This window comes from Thunnus thynnus, chromosome 9 (genome assembly GCF_963924715.1).
Source record: "Thunnus thynnus chromosome 9, fThuThy2.1, whole genome shotgun sequence".
NCBI classification, from domain to species: Eukaryota; Metazoa; Chordata; class Actinopteri; order Scombriformes; family Scombridae; genus Thunnus; species Thunnus thynnus.
Genome location: NC_089525.1, coordinates 9,758,243 through 9,770,821, shown reverse-complemented (window position 1 = coordinate 9,770,821; position 12,579 = coordinate 9,758,243). Strand labels below are relative to the sequence as shown.

The 12,579-nt window shown below is 42.6% G+C and overlaps 1 protein-coding gene across 3 annotated transcripts in view; it reads left to right on the top strand.

Annotated features, from left to right (window-relative positions):
• Positions 1–12,579, top strand: part of tenm1 (teneurin transmembrane protein 1) — a 185,070-nt gene that overhangs the window by 40,395 nt on the left and 132,096 nt on the right. The gene's annotated exons all lie outside the window — the stretch shown is intronic.

The window sequence follows — 12,579 nt, the reverse complement described above, 5'->3', positions numbered from 1 at the left end:
ATGTGCCGCAAAAAAGGTGGAACGTATTCAGTGGCTGAGAAAAGGAAGGGGTGATAGAGAGAGAACAAAAAATGCTAATGAGAGAATAGAAATGGTAATGTAATGGTATAATTAGAATGAGTATAAAAGGGAATGAGTGGTTGAGGGTAAAACAGGTGAAGGAGAAGCTGGTTGCGAGTGAGTGTTAGACAAAGATGGTAGGAGTAGGAGAGGACTGAGGCAGGGGAAGGGAAGGGAAGGATTATGCGAGAGAGGGTTTAGGATGGGCTTGTTTATGTTTGGGGTGCACCCAGGGGTGCTGTTTAATGACAGCCGGATTGGACATGGAGTCAGCCTTGTGCAAAATCACACGATGGCAGAGGAGCGAGTGAGAGTGAGGAAGTGGGAGTGCTTGCAGCATTACACAGTAATCAATTTGTGATGGCTGTGTGCATATGGACCAAAGTTATTACCATTTGAGATGAGGGACTCCATCTTTATCCAGGGTCAGAATGAAAGAGGGAAAAAAAGGAGGAGGCAGATGGGCATGCAGCAGAGGAAACAGAAGCAAATGAGGATGGATGAAGTCACAGAAGTGAGAGGAGAGGATTTAAATGTTCAAAGCATTTGGCTTTACTGCTACAATGCACCAGGAAAGCTGGTTTATGTGTGGATTTCATATGTCACATGAAGGGCTTATATGTCCCGTGGCACTCCAAACCTTCTCTGACACCATCTCTCTCTTCTTTCCAGAAGATAACTTGCTCACACATCACCACTTTTGCAGTGCTTTCTCTTGCATTGGTATCCTTTACTCGGTAACCTTTTTTTTTTTTCTTCCTCTCCACCACGAACACACCATTTATTCTCATCCTCTTCCTGTCCATCTCTCTCTGACACATGGCCAGGTGTGTCCATGCGTGGCATCCTCTAATAGGAAATGCATTATGGATGTCACATTTCTCTCCATCAGCACAACAAAGTCTCACACGCCCCTCTGTTCCCAGCGATAATGAAAGTTAGAGCCACTCGCGAAAAGATGTTGGCGTAAAGGGGCTGAAATCAAAAAAAGCTAACGTCCCTGCCAAAATGAAAGTGCATTTTAAGTCGGCCCGACCTTGCACTCCCTTTGTCTTCAGAGCTCACCCCCTCCCAAACCCATTAATGATGTCAACTTCAAACTGGCAGGAATCCTTTTGTTCCTGGTCTGATTGAAGCTGACAAGTCAATTTAGTCAGTGTGTGTGTGTGTGTGTGTGTGTGTTTGTGTGTGGATTTGAGTGTGAGAAAAATAGAGAGAGGGAGTGACAGATTAAGAAAGAGTAAAGGAGAGAGAGATCCAGTTTGTGTGTGTGTGTGTGTGTGTGTGTGTGTGTAGCCACGTTTTTACAGATGTCTGTCTTTATTCTCTTTCATGTGTTTTTGTGTGTGTGTGTGTGTGTGTGATGGGGTGGTGGGGGGGCACATGTCCAACTGTGACACCTCCCTTGAGGAAGGCTGTAGGCATTCTCGAGCACCAGTCAGACCTGCTGACAAACTCGGGAAAACATCAACACCCTGAATTGACGACAGTAAAACGTTAGAACAGAGGAGATTGGCAGTAGAAAGACAAAGTGTGGTTCAGCTAGAGTTTACTGCTGACACATACATACACACACACACACACACACACACACACACACACACACTCAATATATATATATATATATATGTGGACACCCATATGTGTTTGCTGCACATTCCAAAACCATTGATGCTAAGATGCTAATTTCCAGGGCTGACCGCAGCCACAAGGATGTTAATGAGGTCGGTCTCGTCTCTGATGTTTGGCAATAAGTTCTTGCTTTGAATTCATGCCTAAGTTTATCAGTAGGATTGAGATCAGGGGTCAATGCAGGCCAGTCAAGCTCTTTCTCACCGAACCAAATCTTCTATGTGGACATGGCATGGGCGTGGGCACGGGGGCATTGTTACATTTAAACTACACAAAGTTCACTCCACAAAGAACACTATTGTCTAATATATATTGCATAGTATAGCATCAAGATCTTCCTTCATTGGAAATTAGGCGCCTTGCACAAACCATGAAAAAGAATTGAAGACCAAAAGTACTTTAGCCTATATAGTGTGAATAGGAGGACACACACACAAATACTACTGCGGTTACATTGCATAATATTAAAGGAGCCGTTCGACATTTTGAGAAATATGCTTATTCTCTTCGATGAGAGTAAGATGAGAAGTTTGACTCCAGTCTCATGTCTGTGCGTTACATATGGAGCTAGAACCTAGGAGTGATTAGCTTAGCTGAACTAGAAACGGAGGAAATAGTTAGCCTGCTAGTGGGCTGGCTAGTCACAAGAAAACACCTACCAACACATCTTCACTGATTAACATGTTGTATCTTATTTGTTTAATCCGTACATAAACAGCAATGTTAAGACAACAGTTTGCAGTTTTAGAAGTTACATGCGAGTTTCACGCCCACCATAGGTTCTCTTACATACTTGGAAGGACGGCGTATTCAGTTTGTTGCAATCTGTAACCTCACCACTATATGCCACTAAATCCTACACACCGCACCTTTAACACATGTATCGATCTTCCCATATGACTTTCAGAAATAAAGCAAACAAGTATATTTCCCAAATATTTCACTTTTGAAAACTCATCATTGCCACTGATGCTCAGTCACTGGGTGGAAGGGCCAAAATAAATGCACAGAGAAATTCAAGAGAGGCGCTGATGAGAGACAGGCCAGATAGATTTGGTGTCAGCCTTCTGAATTACTGCAGTGTGGAATAATAAAAAAAAAAAACTGCATTAGCTGTATTATCTGGGTTACAACACTGTCCTATAATGAGATGCTAATTAATTGAGCAGTTTTTCATTAGTTTAATCAGTTGCAGATTTACTCTAGCCTATTGTATATCTTTTTGGCTTATCTTTTTTTCCTCCACTTTTGGGATTGACACATAGGCATGAAGCAGACAGCCTCCTGGTGTTACATCGCTGCACTTTTCATACATTGTGCTCTGAGCAGAACGGTTCTAAGGCAACTGCAAACAGCAGTCCAATGAAAGGCTCTATCACTCATTATGGTAGATAACTTTCTGTGCTAAAATGCAAATATCTGTGTAATTACCATGGCCTGAGTAAGCACTTGATTCTGATTGGCTGCAGGACGTCCATTATTTTTTCAAAACTTGACAACTCCCCTTATAACTGTCTGATCACAGTGCTAAATTAATACACTAGAAAGGTTTGAGTGTTCCATTTCCGCCAAAGACTGCAGATAATGGTTTGAAGAAAATGGGTTTTCAAATTGCCTCAAACATTTAGTGTCCCCGAGTTAGCAATCAAGCCTTATGATAGCAGTAGCATAGAAAAACGTGGTTCAGTATGGATTTAATCCCCCTGCATCGAGACATGTTAGCCCACTGACCAGGCAGCAACAGACTGTTTTACTGCCAGGAACAAACAAACAAAAACAACACAACAAGGCACAATGACATAAAACTGCATGGAAACTGAACATAACATCTAATCAGTTTTAAAAATCACATTAGTATTCCGTTTTTATTTGGTGTTATCTTTATTTTCTGCTTAGTGGGCTGAACAGTGAGGGAGTGTTTCAAAGCAAGATGTTGCTTAATGAATATTAAAACCCTAAAATCATGTGATCTACAGCAGCACTCAATGAAGAAAAAGTCATTTGAACACAAATGCAAGTCCCGTCCTTGTTCATTTTCATTCGCCTGACAGCTTGTGCCACTTGAATTCAATTTGAACACTGTCATTTCTCAGACTGTTTTTCTTCCAAGTAATAATTCTTTGTAAATGAAAAACATTTGGGATTTAGACTGTTGGTTGGACAAAACAAGTAATTTGAAGACCACATTTGAAGATGACAAAATGCTCTCTGAAATGATGATGATGATTAATTGATAATTGAAAATAAAATTGAGAGGTTATTTGGTAATGAAAATACTTGTTAGATGTACAGTACCAGTCAAAAGTTTGGACACACCTTCTCATTCAAGTGAATTGGAATCAAAAATATACATCAGGAGATGACTCATCATGTCTCATTTAGAAATCCTCATTTGTTGTTAGAATTTGGAAATGTTTTCAGTGCAGTGTTTTCCTTTTCAACAACATGGCACACATACTGCTATTTCAAAATGTACTATAATTGCTTTAGAAAGGGGCCAAGAGGTTTTTTTTTCCACCCGTCTATCCTCACTAACTTCCAATTCTTTTAATATACTGTTGCAATAAATGAAGTATAAGCAAAATGTATCTCCTCTGCCATAAATGAGAGAGTGAAAGTTACTCTATAACACAGAAGATGCCTGCCAGGTATATACTTACTAAGACTAAATGAGGCATATTGCCCCAAAATAGATTGCTGCCATTAGACCTTCAAATAAAGTCGTTTAAAATATGTTTTTTCACAGTGTCCTCGCCTTGAAATAAGACAAGCATGAATGTTACCTTAAACATAAATATTACATGGCTGCTATAAACTAGGTTGTTTAAGGGCCTGGGGGACTGCGCAATGTCATAGAGGGCCCTCATATCCTTTATAAACATGGTCCATTATTTTTTATAATGATCTGCTAAAGTTTTGCAGTTAAGTTTGGGCAAGCTGTGTTCAAGTAAGTGTTGCACAAGGTTAGCAAGGGCGTGAAGACAAAGGGTGGGAGAGTGGAGTGAAAAACTGACCTTACGGTTTAATGAGCAGGCACACGGCACAGAAAGACAAAGAGAGGGCACAGAGAAGATAGGACGACAGAAAGCCTCGCTGGCAAGTAAAGACATAGCACACATGAGAAAATCCTGCTGAGGTTTAACTTTTATACGAGTTTAATTTTAGCTAGAAGTCATTGGAGATGCGTTTAAGATGTTTGGAATACCCTTTAGATGAATTGATGGAATCTGGTGAAATATCAACAGGTGTTTGATTTCAGACGGGAATCAGATTTTCAGGATTTCTCTACTTTATGATGCAATTCTGACAGTTATTAGGCAATACGGACTTTTAATTAGATAGTGAGGGAATTACAAATGTTTCATGTAAGCTCTCTTATCCAAAAGTGTCAGATAAGAACATTTAGGCAATGTGAATGTAATGGGTTTTATGTGTTTTTCCTCCTTCTGATGTTGGAGGACACAAATCTCCTTTTGGCAGCTCTGCAGTCGTGATAACCTCAGCGGAATCAGGAAACTACAATGCCCTCAGAGATAGACACATCAGCAGATGTGCCAATAAAACCGCACATATGGACACGCACACACAAACACACTGTTGCATCCCGGTGTCTCTCTAACCTCCCCGGCGTGTTTGTGTGCGCGTGCGAGCGAGTGGAGGTCTAAGTGGCAACACCAGGCAAACAGCCGCATACTCTAACTCCCTTCTTGCCTTCCCAAGGCCCAAGGGGTTTTGCAGGAATGGATTTGTCTATTAGCTCGTAAAGAACATTGCTCAGTGCCATATCGATCATCTGAGCTGTAACGTTTAGGGTCTTTAAGTTGTAGAGTTGATCTAGTGGTACACGGACTCCCCTGGCTATTTTACCAGAGTGAGAGATGATCAACTTAACCCTGGTGCCGTGCTTGGCCAGAGGAAACACTATAAACACGTCCGCTGGAGCCAGAAACCGTTTTTATTGAACCGGCCGTTCAGCCATCCAGGAGAGGCTGAAGAGCTACCATGAATCCGCCAGGTGCCTCATTGTAGCAACAGTGCAGTTGTGTGCTTTTCCTCTTCTTTAATAGCGGTCTCATCACATAGTTAGCCATGCAGGGTCTGTTCTTGACAAGCTGTCAAGAATGTTGGACCCCACCCTGTTGTCCTAATGATGGGCCTTTACAGTTCACTGATCCAAAGGAGGACCTACTGGACTGTACTACCCTTTGATGGGGGGGGGTTTAGGGTTGTGTGTTCATGTGTATGTGCGTCAAAGAGGAAGAGAGAGAGAGAGAGAGAGAGAGAGAGAGAGAGAGAGAGAGAGAGAGAGAGAGAGAGAGAGAGAGAGATAATTTTCTGTTCTGTCTCTCTCTTTGTGAATGCGTACGCCCCTCCTCCATTCTCATCCCGCTGCCATGGCAACAGTCATCAAATCAGAACATCAGCTGCAGCTTTCATCTCACGCTGTCCACTGGCTGCCTACAGGCTGTCTGTATACATAAACTGTGTGATGGAAACATCACAGAGTCCAGCCACTACTTGCCATTTTAATAAGCGGTCACATTTTGCACACATTTCGACGATCACCTACACAGCAGCGGAGGTGAGAGGCGAGCTGATATATATATATATTTTTTTGTAATAAACAGTTGAATAAGCGGGCTTAAACCTGTTTTTAGCTCCCAGCACTGTTGGAGTATTAAAATGAGAGGAGAGCACGGTGAGTGGCACATGAATAAGCTCACAGCAGAAAGGAACAATAGCCCAGAGAGTGTACTGAGAGATTAGTGCAAATCAGAGTGTTTTGCACTCTTGATGGGAGGGGCTAAGTGGGGGCGGAGGACGCAAAGGTGCCTGTATGAACAGACACATAGTCAGATACCCACACACACGCTCCTGATGTTTTGTGCTCTGTGTTTGTGAGGGGGTCAGTGGGGTATATATTTTGGAGGAGTGGTAGAAACTGCAGCCACAACACAGCTGGACTGACAAGAAATGGTTGCCAGGACACAAGGGAGGAAATTAAGAAAACACAAAACAGAAATTTCCATCTCTCCATCTTTTTTCGTCTACCTGAGGTGTCTCTGCATAGGATTTAAGTAAAGACCGCTGCTTGTATGAATGGGCAGCTAAAAAGCCTAATTGAACAATGACGGAGAAAGGAAAAGAAAAGTAAGCAAATCAAGACCTTTATATCCCGGACAATAACGTTCTCAATGTGGATGAATGGGACCTGTCGCTGAGCAGGTTTCTGCTGTGAAAAAAGCCCGTGTGAATAACAAACCTACAGGTTCATTGTTATTCTGATAATCAGAATTGTCATCTCAGCCGGCATAGGGATTTAAATGCATTTGCCAAGAGGATGTCAGGGATAGTAATGACAGCGTAATGGCTTCCCCGCCATTAACAATCCCTGCCATTTTAGTTTAACTGCTTGTAGTAATGGCTGCTCCTTCCATTGCAGCCGTCATGATACTGCCAGGGATACTTCTGCCACAGCTGCGACGGTGCCAGTGTTAAAGGCTGCCATCACAGCTTTGGTGCCAGTAGTAAAGGCTGTTGTTACATGGCACGGTGCCCTGAGCCTGTCAGACCTCCAGGGTGTGTACACCACCTGTCATTATCAGCTCTCAGCCTTGGCAGCTATGGACAGCTAATGGTCCACTGGGTCTCACCCAACAATCTGCTGACCAGTATGAGTGCTGCTGGTTGGATGGGTGGACACCTACTATGCACACACACACACATACACACACACACACACACACGCTCATGTGTGCACATACACAAACACACATGAAAGTGCTCAGACATGTATAGAGACTTCTGCACTGTACGAACTATCCTTACCTGGAAAAAAACCCAAACTTTTTAAGTCAAGTATGAGACAAAGCATAAACCAACAATGAGAAAACAAGTGATATATGAGCCTATTTCACTCATTCACTTTGCCCTGGGATGGACTTCTTCCACTCGCTGGAGAATTGTCTGTATGATTTATAGGATTGGATTGCAACCTTTGTCACAGGCGGCTTTTAATTGAAAAAGCCACAATAGGACTTTGGAAAGCCATTAATTGTTACGGTTAATTAAGGTAAACATTAAATGAAGAGAGTTTTAATTGGTTTCTCTTGATGAGGGTAGGGATCTGGGGTGACCAGAATCTGCATATGTAAATAACTGAAAACTCCTCCGGGCCTTGGCGTAACTCTGTCTGCCTTGGAGTCCTGTCTCTCTTTCTCTGTTTCTGTTTGTTTTGCTCTCGGTTTCTGACACTGTGTCTCCCTGTATCCCTCTCTCTCTCTGTGTCTCTTTGCACACACCCATGCACGCACGCAAATTCACACAGACGCAAAAAAACACACCAAATCACACACCTTGGCTTCAACCGAGCTGTCAGCAATACAAATGGGGTGCGTTTGTCAAGTGACATTGATGTGATGCATGTACACGCTAAATCCTAAACTGGCGCTCCCTGAAGATATACATTTGTTAAGATGAGACATGACAGATTGGCATAAGACATCACCTTCATATTTACAATACATGGAATTATCCCAAGGCCCCCAAGATCCAAGCAGGCTGTGTTTATTTTTAGCATTTGTTTTTTAAAAAGAGGAAGTTTTGAAATGTGTGTGCTCACTGGTGCTCATCGTAGCATGTTTGATTGACCACTTTCTCCTTGTGCTAAAGATTCATTTATATGCTGTCACGCTGTGGCAGGGATAGCACTGTATACTTATGGAAAATATCACAAATATATCAAAAAATTGAGTTTTTTTCCCTTTTTTTATTTTTTATTGCTGCATGTCCTTTGATCAGCTGCCACCTGTGCCAGAGGAGAGGGCGTTAATAGCGCACCCAATCATTTTGCTAGATAGATCACCCTAACACCAGATAGATAATCATGCTGTTAAATAAATAGCTTCTTAAAATGCTTCAGAATACTGCTAAAAGCATGAGCATTTTATGGGTGACTAGGGAAAAGAGAGTGGTGGTGTCAGGGGCAGGGGGTGGAACTGAATTTGCATTGCGGTGTCTGCGTGTGTGTGTGTGTGTGTGTGTGTGTGTGTGTGTGTGTGTGTGTGTGTGGATGAGGAGAGCAGACAATTGGACGGCTGCTTGGTCACCCGGTCACCCTGCTGCGGTAGAAAAGCTTCTCATGGCCAATGTGGGGCTTTTGCCAGTGTTTCACAAAACTGAATGTGCTAGACTCATCCAAACAGATGCTCAATGCCATTTCCAGATAGTGTTTATGTGTATGCATGTGAGGTGGGTGGGGTGAGTGTGTGTGTGTGTATGTGTGTATGTGGATGCACACAGTGTATTTGAATGTCCATGTGCTTCCAAGTAAGTGTGCACTTTGTATTCATGTGTGTGCGTCAATGCATTTTGCTCCAAACAGATGTTTTTTTCCCGATGTGTGTGTAGTAGCCGAATCAGATCAACACCAGCCGGTGCAGTGAGTCTGGCCAAGGTGGATAATATTCAGTTCATACTGTGGCCAATACTACACACACACACATTGAAGACATTGAAGAGACTAGGTAGCTACAGCAAGATGTAGAAAGTACATGCAGGCAAATCTTTTTTTAAGCTCTGGCTGACTCCCTGGAATAAGAACAAACAGCAGATTGACTCAACATGAATCATCATGATTGCAAGTAGCGTAGTAATAAAGAAATTGCAAACAATCATTAGGACAAGGAAGGCAGGAAACCAAAGAGCATAATCAAATTCAGCTAAATGAGGAGGTGGTGGAAGTGGTTGTGAGATATTTCATGAATTAATGGACTTCATTTAACTCAGAAAGACTTGTGTTTATGCACTGTAGCCTTCATAATAGCCCCTCTTTTAATGTGCGCTTGCTGTAATGTAAGGCTGCACTTTTATTTCAGGCCCACCCCCCTTAGTTACTGTTGCTATGTCTGCCAAACATTCGATTCTTGCTGGAATGCAGTTTACAGTGACACCGGTAGCAAGTTTTACCCACTTTAGACAGAGGTAGACCTAAGCAGTTTCTTATTTTTAACCAGTGACTGTTGATTTTATTGATTTATTGGAAATGGCAGATTTTATCAGCTGTAGCTAGCTAGCTAATTAAGTGTTTGCTCCTTGATTTGGTTGAAAACACTGTGTCCAGCTGAATTGTTTTAAAACAAGATACCTTATATACATATGCACTTGAAGTCTACAAACATGATATGCTAAAAGGCTAAAGCTGCATGTCCCAGGCAAAAAGTCAATATCTTCACAAGCTGATGGTCATGATACAATACATGGAAAAAGTAGCATTATTGTTCTTGTACTGCAGTGTAAGATTGGTTAGTCCTAGTTTTGTAATGTAATTAGCTAAAGAAATCTATTTTGGCTTTGAAATGATGCTGGGTTTGGCTACTTTAAGCTAGCTGGATATGCTAACACTTGAAGTTTAGGTTAGAGCAGACAAACTTCTTTAATCCATTTCTGACACTTTTTCTCTTCTGTTTTTGGTTTTGGAAAGGCTAAAAGATGACAGGACTCTACAACTTCCCCCTCACCTTCCAACCTACAGCGGCCACGAAACCAGTGAGCCAGTGTTTGGTTTGTCCGTTCGGGGCTACTGTAGAAACATGGCGGGCTCCATAAAAGAAGACACACTCCTGATGTAGATGTAGATAACGAAAACACAAATATTTTTATTATGATTAAACAATAATTAAAATATACTTATGAATATTCTATTCCATTTCTGCCAATATTTCTGCCAGTAAATCCAACAAAATCTTACACACTGGTCCAAATACTGTGTATCATCTCTTTACAGGCCCACGCACACTGTTTCAACATGTTGAGAAATCCAAAGCTTAATGGGCACTGCAGGCCTGCAAGGCACTAGTTATAGGCCTGCTACGATTAGACAATTGCTGTTTGGGGGAGAGTTTTAGTGAACTGCCATTTGTTTTGATTTAATTTGTTAATTATGAGTAAAAATAATAAGCAGCATACATGGTAAAGCATAGAGATAAGAAACACTGGCTCACACTGTAAGCCGATTCCCCTTTTGCCCCTCTTTAACCTCAGGGTGTATGTAATCTGTTCAAAGAACTACAGATCTGTAGTTTTTAGACCGAATGGATATGCTTCATCAATTCTTATGGTCTCCTTCCCTCCCTGGAGGAGCTGGTGTTACATTCAAGGTACATTCATCTATTGTTTTTCTATCTGCGATGGAATAAAGGGAATGACTAGAGCCCTGACTGAGCGGGGAAGATCCCTGTACGATTTGGGAACGAGCAGATTGGAGTCTAGCCTGTGAGATGTGTTGAGAGATGATCACCTCGGGGAAGCATGAGCCGAGCCCCCTCGAAGCTGCAGAGCGAGAGAGATAATGGGGTATGTGGCTGACAATAGGTGGATGCGGTTCTTCTTTCTAGTCTTTTTGGGTCAGCACCAGAGATGGGTCAGCACACCGACAGAATGGAGGAAACAGAGGGAGTCAGAATGAATGAGAGTAATATCTCATATGTCTGTCCTTGCCCCCGCTGCCCTCAGTCAAATCCTCACCATTATGCTTTCATACCTGATTTATGTGATGCGGGTGATGTAGCAGTATCTTTTCTTTCTGCTTTACAAGACAGGAAACAGAGGGTTGGCAGCCACTATAAACCAGTTTTGGAGCCGTATTTCTACCTGTGCTACAGAAAGTGATCCAAATAACAGTTAAGCATAAATCTTCTTGATTTGGCCTAACTACTCCTATCTTGTCCTCACAGCCCAGAGCAATTCTACATCTTTTCCTGTGGTGTGATCTTGAGTGGGCAGAGCTTACATAAGTGCTATTACATCTGGACTGTCTTAGCTGAATGGGTTTCCCCTGATATCTCAGGCAGGGGAGAGGTAAAGAAAGAGTGAGGAGTGCCAGCGGGTGAGATGTAACAAATGTATATCAGCAGTTGTATGCTACATTAGTGCCCCCCCCCGCATTATTACGGGCTTTTTTAAATTATATTAGTATGTCTGTGTGTGATGATGTTACTGCTTGCACTTATGGTGAAAATGTACAATCTGTTTTGACTAAAACAATATATATTTTCCATGAAAGAGCAACTACCCTTCCCTCCTCCTCCACCCTCCCAGGTCTCCACACCACAGCAGTGAATTCGGCTCAGCTCGATTCACTCAGCGGGTCATGGAGACAGTGTAAAACAAAAACACACACGGATAGAGTCCCTGCCGTCTCACTCCACTGTGGAGTGAGACGGTCGGGGGCAAAGAGCTGCGTCCATCCACACTCATGAGCACTATGCCCAGTGAAATGCTGTCAGGAAACACATCTGGCCCGGCATAACGACTCTGAGAACAGCGACTGACCCCCACTGTGCTCACTGCCTCTGTACTCATACAGGCCGACTCACACAGTTCAAACCTTTGGTGAGGAATACGCTGAACACAAACACACACCGTAGAGAGGGGGGTGTGTCTCTGTCTTGTTCTTCCTCGTTCAACACCGCTCAGGAGGCGAGCGAGGATGAACACGTAGACACAATGCCAGCCACTGTGAATATCACGCCAGCAAAAAAAAAAAAAAACTTTATTTTTTTAAAAATAATGCGGTGATGATGGTAATGAGCTCAACCCTGCGGTAGGCATCACGTGACCGCAGTTTTATGGTAAAGTGATAATGCGGTAATGCGGTTATTTTCACGGCCCTATACATTAGTGGAATGAATGCAGGGTGATGCATGATCACTAGTAATGTTTGGCCAGAGGCAGAGAGGGAAAACAGAGAGAGAGAAATCTAAAGCATTGCATGGCCACGAGAGGCAACTCTGTGTGGGATGGTTTATCACTGACAGAGGTTATGATTGCTTAGATGTAACATGGGCTATAATTGCAGCTGAAATAAACACGGCTGGTTGGTGGTGC